Source organism: Zingiber officinale, chromosome 2A (assembly GCF_018446385.1).
Source record: "Zingiber officinale cultivar Zhangliang chromosome 2A, Zo_v1.1, whole genome shotgun sequence".
NCBI classification, from domain to species: Eukaryota; Viridiplantae; Streptophyta; class Magnoliopsida; order Zingiberales; family Zingiberaceae; genus Zingiber; species Zingiber officinale.
Genome location: NC_055988.1, coordinates 83,044,202 through 83,052,723, shown reverse-complemented (window position 1 = coordinate 83,052,723; position 8,522 = coordinate 83,044,202).

The following is an 8,522-nucleotide window of genomic DNA, read 5'->3' as shown; positions in this document are numbered from 1 at the left end:
ACATTCTCTAGACATTCTCCATTCTCCTTTCTACTCTCCCCCTTTTTGACACACATCAAAAAGAGTGAATTAAGGTCAAGAGTTTCTTCCTAATGAAAGTCCCATACCTTTCATTGAAACTCTTAATTTCCCCCTTGACACTAGAGTCAATAATTAACTTAGTGATAATCCCATATCACTCATCCTCAAAAATTTCGACGAGTAAAAACTCCCCCTAAAAGTCAACTCCTCCTTGACTAATAGGTAAAACTCCCCCTAAAGGTCAACTCCCCCTTGACCATTGCACCAACAATGTCTTGGAGAGTTTCAAACCTTTAGAAATCCAAAATACCAACTTCCCGAGCTGAAATTTCAGACAACCAGTCGAATTTCAGCAAGTTGGCACGCCCTGATCGGTCACCAGACCGATCAGGGATTCCCTGGATCGGTCACGGTGACCGATCCAGGCACCCCTGGACCGATCAGAATCCCCTCTGATCGGTCCACAATTCTGATTTCTGATTTCTGATTTCTTCTCCCGAAATTCAGAAACCTCTAGAAAATTACAGAAAATTCCAAAAATTGTGAAATTTTGAGGATACATTCCTCATAACATATACTATCAGGGAAAAATAGTTTTCTATGAAAATAACTTCCATTTTCAAATCTAGATACAAAGTTCAAAAACTTTGAAATAGTTCAAGTTTACCTCAACTTTGTATCAATTTGCTCAATGATGAATGCTATCACTAGAAAAGCTTCATCAAGGTTTTTCAAATCAATTTTGAAATGATTTTAAACCATTTAATTTGGGACCACAATCTTTGGGCTATATGTACATGACTTGTACATAAGCTTTCCCTATGATCCCCAATTTTTGAATTAGGCTCATCTAGGTACAAGAACTATGCACCTTGATCCTAACTCATCATCCTAATATCTCACACACATCTAAGGTGTATCAAACACATCCAAGTCAATTTTGATGTGAGATATGGGTTTAGGTTATCTTAGGCTAAGGTCTCATGCATTTTCTAAACATCAATTTGATCTCCATATCAAATTGTGTTTTTAACCTTAAATCAATTTCATTGATTATAAATGCAAGAAATGATGACATGGCATAAAATGATATCATACATAATAACATGTGCCAATGTCATGATGTCATGGCATAAAGTGTGAAACTTAAATAAAGCATAACATTTAAACTAACTTAAGCATTATCATGACATTTTAAATGATCATAAAATAAAAATGATGTCATGACATGGCATATGACAAACAATGTATGACAAATAACATGTAAAGGTATAGGAAATACCTAATTCTAGCCTTAGTTGCCATTTTTGACAGTTTTGATCATTTTGCCATAGGTTCTATATTCCTAAGAGTAAAAGACCTAAAATCATATACCAAAGATTTTTAGATCACTATGTGCCAATTGACTTTAGAGAACTCCTCAAATGTGATTGGCACATCCTAATCACCTTAGGAATAGCTTTCCATTTCATTTTCAAGGCTTGATTACACCTTGAAAATTCCTAAAGTGCCACCTTTTGCCATGATTAGGTTAACTACCTATTCAAGTAAGGTTGGCACACCTTAACTCATCTAGCGTGATGAAATCACGCTCCTAGGAACCCAATATCTATTGGAGCTCATTGGGTTCACTAAATATTCACTAGGGATGACTTCCCTAGCAACCCTCCTAATGACCCTCCTAGGCTTTAAAGCCTTGGTCATTTGGGACTCATCAAGATCCACTCTAGGGGTGACTCCCCTTGTGACCTTGGTGATGGTCTTTCTAGCCCTAGGTCTTGTTCCATAATCGAATGGAACATTGTGATAAGTGGGCTTGACCACTTGGGACTTAGGTTTGTGACCCAAACTTTTCTTGTCCTTGGACATTGGTTTTTGACCCTTAAACCCTAGAGATGACTTCTCCAAGTTCTTAAGAGCCTTTTCCAAAGTATCAAGTCTTGACCTCAAGACTTGATTCTCCTTCTCTAATACCTCAATTTTTAATTTTTCATTTTTCTTTGAGGTATTCCTAGGCATGTGTCTAGTTGTTTTGGGGTTTCTACCTAGATTTTCCTTAACCTTAGATGAATGAATCCTAGGGTTGGCATTTCTAGTATTATCCTTATCTAGGTTAACATGTTTGGCACCTAAGCATGTATATTGATTCCTATAATTAACATGCTTATCATTCTTGACAATAGCAATAAGGCTACTAGCATGCATCCTACTAGAATTGCAAGAATGTGCCTTAGAGATTACCTTAGGGTTTTGCCCTAGCTCCCCCTATACATGTGCTCGATCTCTTGTCCTTGTGAGATTGCCTCCCCCTCGGACATTGGCTCCTATAGTGTCCCCTTCGCTTGCATTGGAAGCACACCACGTGCTCCTTGCCCTTGCGTGTTGGGACTCCGGCTTCCTTGACCTTTGGCGCCGGTGGAGTCTTCCTAACCCTCCTTGGACACTTACTCTTGTAATGTCCATACTCCCTACACTCAAAGCACATTATATGTAATTTACAAGAAATTAAATTGCTTGAGTTACCTAGGGTTGAGGATGGTTGAACGCTCTCTCCTTCATCCCTTCCGGAGGTAGAAGCTTCTTCTTCTTGCTCCGAACTTGAAGAAGAACTCTCCTCCTCTTCATCCTTAGATGTTGAGTGACCCTCAACCTCTAAATCCATGCCTCCATGATGTGAGCGACTTGGCTCACTTGCCTCCTCTTCATGGCTTGAAGTGGAGTTCCCCTCATGGAACTTAGCCAAGTTGTTCCACAACTCCTTGGCATTGTTGTATCCACCTATCCTACACAAAACATCATTAGGTAAAGAAAATTCAAAAATTTTCAATACCTCATCGTTGACGGTTGATTGGTGGACTTGCTCCTTTGTCCACTTCTTTTTCTCCAAAAGTTCTCCTTCTTTATCCAATGGAGGAGTAAAACCTAATTGAACACAACTCCAATTTTCAAGGTTAGTCATAAGAAAATACCTCATTCTTACCTTCCAAAACGCGAAGTCCTCGCGATCGTAGAAGGGTGGAATCGTGATGTCTTCTCCGAGTTGATCCATCTCTAGCTTGTGCTCCCCCAGGTGTTGATCCAACGAAGAGCGACCTCGCTCTGATACCACTTGTTAGGATCGATGATCGCGACTAGAGAGGGGGGGTGTGAATAGCCGACCCCAAATTCGTTCTTTTCTTTCTACAAACTAGGTTAGCGCAGCGGAAATAATATAATAGAAACGAGAACGAGAAGATCAAACCTTAGACGCAGCGATGTAACGAGGTTCGGAGATGAAACTCCTACTCCTCGGCGTGTCCGCAAGGTGGACGAAGCCTATCAATCCGTCGGTGGATGAGACCCCGGAGAACCGGCTAATAAATACTCCTTGTGGGTGGAGAAACCTCGCCATAATAACTTGCAACAACAAGATAGAAATACATCAAGAAATACAAACAATATGAATGTAAAACACCTTGCTTGCCTTCGACTGGTTTCCGTTGATGAAGCAGCAACTTCACGGAAGAACAGCAGCAACTGACCAGCCGGGGAAGCTCACACGAAGCTTCACGAAGCAGAGAGCTCAGCAAAGCTCAAGCACAGCAAGGAGCAGGGGCAAGAAGGAAGGAGTAGTACTGTACAGGCCCTCGAACTCTTTTTTAACCTACGAAGAAGACACAGAAGAAACTAGCCGTTGCTACGCAATTGCTAGGATGTGGACCGATCAGGCTCCATCCTGATCGGTCCACAGAGCTCCTGATCGGTCATGGGGACCGATCAGGCTAAGCCTTGATCGGTTTTAAGGTCTGGACCGATCAGGCATGCTCCTGATCGGTCCAGCTTCATCCTGATCGGTCCTGGGGACCGATCAGATCTTTCTCTGATCGGTCCAGGGACCGATCCCCTTCCTTTTCTCCCGAGCTTCTTGCCTTCTGATCATTGTTTCCTGATCGGTCTGCAGACCGATCAGATAACACTCAGTAGGCTACTGTTTGGTTACTAATCGGTCATCAGACCGATCCAGATACCCAGTGTATCACTGGATTGATCCACTGATCGATCCAGAGCTTGTTTTTGCCAAACCAACATCCGGTCAACCTTGACCTGTTGGTACATCATGCTTAGCATCCGGTCACTCCCTTGACCTGCTAAGACTCCCCACCAAGTGTCCGGTCAATCCCTTTGACCCACTTGGACTTTTCTCTTCGTGTCAAGTATCCGGTCACTCCCTTGACCTACTTGACCTTCTCAACACCAGATGTCCGATCACCCTTTATCCATCTGGATTTTCCCTTGCCCGGCTTCACTCACCAGGACTTTCACCTAGCTTTACTCACTAGGGTTTTCACCTGGCTTCACTCACCAGGTTTTCAATCTGCCCGGCTTCACTCACCAGGACTTTCCAATTGCCTGGCTTCACTCACCAGGACTTCCCAACTGCCTAGCTTCACTCACTAGGACTTTCCGACTGCCTGGCTTCACTCACCAGGACTTCCACCTAGCTTCACTCACCAGGATTTTCACCACTGCCCAGGATTTCCCACCTGCTGGCTTCACTCACCGTGACTTTCCGTCTCTGCCCGGCTTCACTCACCGGACTTTTCCACATCCGGTCCAGAGAGAGCCTACCGAGCCCTCTCTGACCAGTCTCGAGAACGAGCTACCGAGCCCTCTCCGACTTCCATCCGTTCCAGAGAACGAGCTCCCGAGCCCTCTCTGACCACAGTCCGGAGAACGAGCTACCGAGCCCTCTCCGACTTCCCATGTGCCAAGCTTCCATACTTGGACTTTTCCCGTGCCAAGCTCCCTGCTTGGACTTTTCCGATGCCAAGCTCCCTGCTTGGACTTTTCCCGTGCCAAGCCCCCTGCTTGGACTTTTTCGAGTCAGGTCAACTCACCTCGGGTCAACCAGGTCAACCTTGACCACAGGTTGCACCCACAATCTCCCAAGCTTATATCCTTGTCAAACATCAAGATACAACCATTGTCAAACATAACTCGTCAAACATCAAAACACAACTCGAGTCCAGTCAACTCGAGTCTGGTCAACCAGGTCAACCTTGACCTAAGGTTGCACCAACATTTCGGCCACCACAAAGAGGAAGAGAGGGAGAGAGGATGGCCGACCACAACACCAAGGAAAAAGAGGGAGAGAATAATAGAGGTTGTGTCTAATGAAGGCACCCCAACCCTCTCTTTTATATTCCTTAGCTTTGGTAAATAAGGAAATTTAATTACAATAAAATTTCCTTAACTTTCCTTGACAACAATTAATTAAGAAAATTAAATAAAATTTCCTAATCCATTAATCATGGTCGGCCACCTCAATAAGAGCAAACAAGGCAATTTCAATCAACAATTAAAATTCCTTATTTGTCTTCGAAAATTTTAAAAAATAAAATTTCCCTTTAAAATCCCTTCATGGTTGATAAAAAGAAATTTCTATTATTTTAATTTTTCTACATGTGAATAATTTATAAAAAAGAAAAATAAAATATCTTTCCAATCTACAAATAAGGAAAGAGATCTAATCTCTTTCTTTAATCTTTTATAGATCCTTTTAAAAGAGATATTTTAATTTTTAATCTCTTCAATAAATTATATCTTTCACATAAGAAAATTTTAAAATTAAAATTCTTTTTAATTTAATGGGGGCCGGCCACCTAAGCTTGGGTTCAAGCTAGGGCCGGCCACCCATGAACCAAGGCTTGGCCGGCCCTAGCTTGATCCACAAGCTAGCTTGGTCGGCCCCTACATCATGGGTATAAAGGTGGGTATAGGTGGGTATAGTAATCTATAAATAAGAGGCTACGATAGGGACCGAGAGGAGGAATTGATTTTGGTCTCCCGATAAAATTAAGCATCCCATGTTCGCCCCGAACACACAACTTAATTTTATCAATAATAATTCATTCCACTAGAGAATTATTATTGAACTACCGCACCAATCCCAAATTACATTTTTGGGCTCCTTCTTATTATGAGTGTGTTAGTCTCCCTGTGTTTAAGATGTCGAATGTCCACTAATTAAGTGAGTTACTGACAACTCATTTAATTAATATCTTAATCCAAGAATAGTACAACTCAACCTTATCGTCATGTCGGACTAAGTCCACCTGCAGGGTTTAACATGACAATCCTTATGAGCTCATCTTGGGGATATTATCAACCTAGATCACTAGGACACAGTTTCCTTCTATAATCAACAACACACACTATAAGTGATATCATTTCCCAACTTATCGGGCTTATTGATTTATCGAACTAAATCTCACCCATTGATAAATTAAAGAAATAAATATCAAATATATGTGCTTGTTATTATATTAGGATTAAGAGCACACACTTCCATAATAACTGAGGTATTTGTTCCTTTATAAAGTCAGTATAAAAGAAACGACCTCTAATGGTCCTACTCAATACACTCTAAGTGTACTAGTGTAATTATATAGTCAAGATAAACTAATTCCTAATTACACTATGACCTTCCAATGGTTTGTTCCTTTCCATTTTGGTCGTGAGCTACTGTTTATAATTTATAAGGTACTGATAACATCATCTTCTGTATGTGGCACCACATACTATGTTATCTACAATATAAATTAATTGAACAACTACAACTAAATGTAGACAATTTGACCAAATGTGATTCTTTATTCAAAATAAATATTTACAAAAGTTTAGGCTTTCAGTATACACTCTAACAATGGCGAGGGACTAGACCTTCTTGGGTATGAGAGCATCCACCACCGACTAGACAAAGTCTTTTAAAGAAATTTAATATTTAATCTTCCTACAGTAACCCTAGATTTAACCTTAAAGAACAATAGAATCACAAGATCAAAAAAGAAAAGAAACACAATTCGAAATGCAAATTCGAAACCTAGAATCTCTAGCTTCTTGTGTTTGGAATTCTTACAAAGAAAACTAGCATGATGCGAAAAACAATTACTAGTTATACCTTTTTTTGTAAGCAAACGACCTCTTGATCTTCTATCGTATTCCTCTTCTTATCTCGGACGTTGTGTGGACAACGATCTACCGAGATGAGAACCCACCCAAGCTCCTTCTCCTTGCAAGGTTCGGCCACCACAAATACTCCAAGAATAGATGAGGTTCGACCACCACCACCAAGCTCCAAGGGATGCTTCCTTTCTCTCCTTCTTCTCCAAGCTAGATCCGGCCACCTTCAAGCTCCAAGAGATGATGAGGTTCGGCCAATGAAGAAGAAAGAAAAGGAAGAGGGAAAAAGCAATAGGGCCGGCCACCACCAAGGAGGAAAAGAGAGAAAGAATAGAAGAGAGTTGTGTCTCATGAAGGCACCCCTACCCTCTCTTTTATATCCTTGGTCATGACATATAAAGAAATTTAATTATAATTAAAATTTTCTTATTTTCCTTGTCATTGGTTAATAATAAAATTTTAATTAAAAATTCCTTTTCACCCTCTTAATGGTCGGCCACACCATGCCCATCAAAATAAGGAAAGTTTTGTACAACAATTAAAACTTCCTTATTTGCTTCGGAAAATTTTATAAAATAAAATTTCTCATTTAAATATCTCTTCATGGTTGGTTATAAAAGGAAACTTTTATAAATTAAAATATCTCTTTTAAACATGTGGATGATTTACAAATAAGGAAAATTTTCGTCAAAATTAAAATCTTTCTTTTAACTACATATAAGGAAAGATATCTAATCTTTCTCTTAATCTTTTATAGAAATCTATAAAAGGAAAGTTTTAAATTCTAAACTCTCTTTTAAATCATGGCTTCCACATAAGGAAAGATTTTAAAAAATAAAATCCCTTTATTTTTCTAGTGGTCGGCCACCTAAGCTTGGGTTCAAGCTAGGGCCGGCCATGTACTGTTGGTTGCTACTCGGAAAACCTAGAGGTTCCACTGTACAAAAATTTTGTACAAAGGTCTGAACCTTTTCCTAGCTACCATGTGTTCTTTTAAATTAAATTTTGGATCGCCTGCGGAACTTAATACGTTTGATCCAAAACTTAATTTATTTGTTCTTTTAGGTTTTGACTTGGGTCTCCTGCGGAACTTAACACGTTCGACCCAAATCACCTTAAGTTATTAATTCCATTAAATATTAATTTCCATAATTGGTTCCCAGTACTGACGTGGCGAGGCACACGGCCTTCTTGGATATGGGAGCAACCACCACCGACTAGACAAAACCTTTTATAAAAAGCTAATATTTAATTTCCTAAAATAACTTTAGGTCAACCGAAAAGAACAATCAAATCACAAGAAAAAAAAACAAAGAAACACTATATCGAAAACAAATTCGAAACACTAGAATCGTAAGCCTCTTGTATTTAGTATTATTTCCAAAAATAACTAGTATGATGCGGAAAGAAAAATTACTAGTTATACCTTTTAGAAAGACCTCTTGATCTTCTACCGTATTCCTCTTCTAACCTCGGACGTTGTGTGGGCAACGATCTTCCGAGATGAGAACCACCAAGCACCTTCTTCTTCCTTACAAGTTTCGGCCATCAAAACTTCT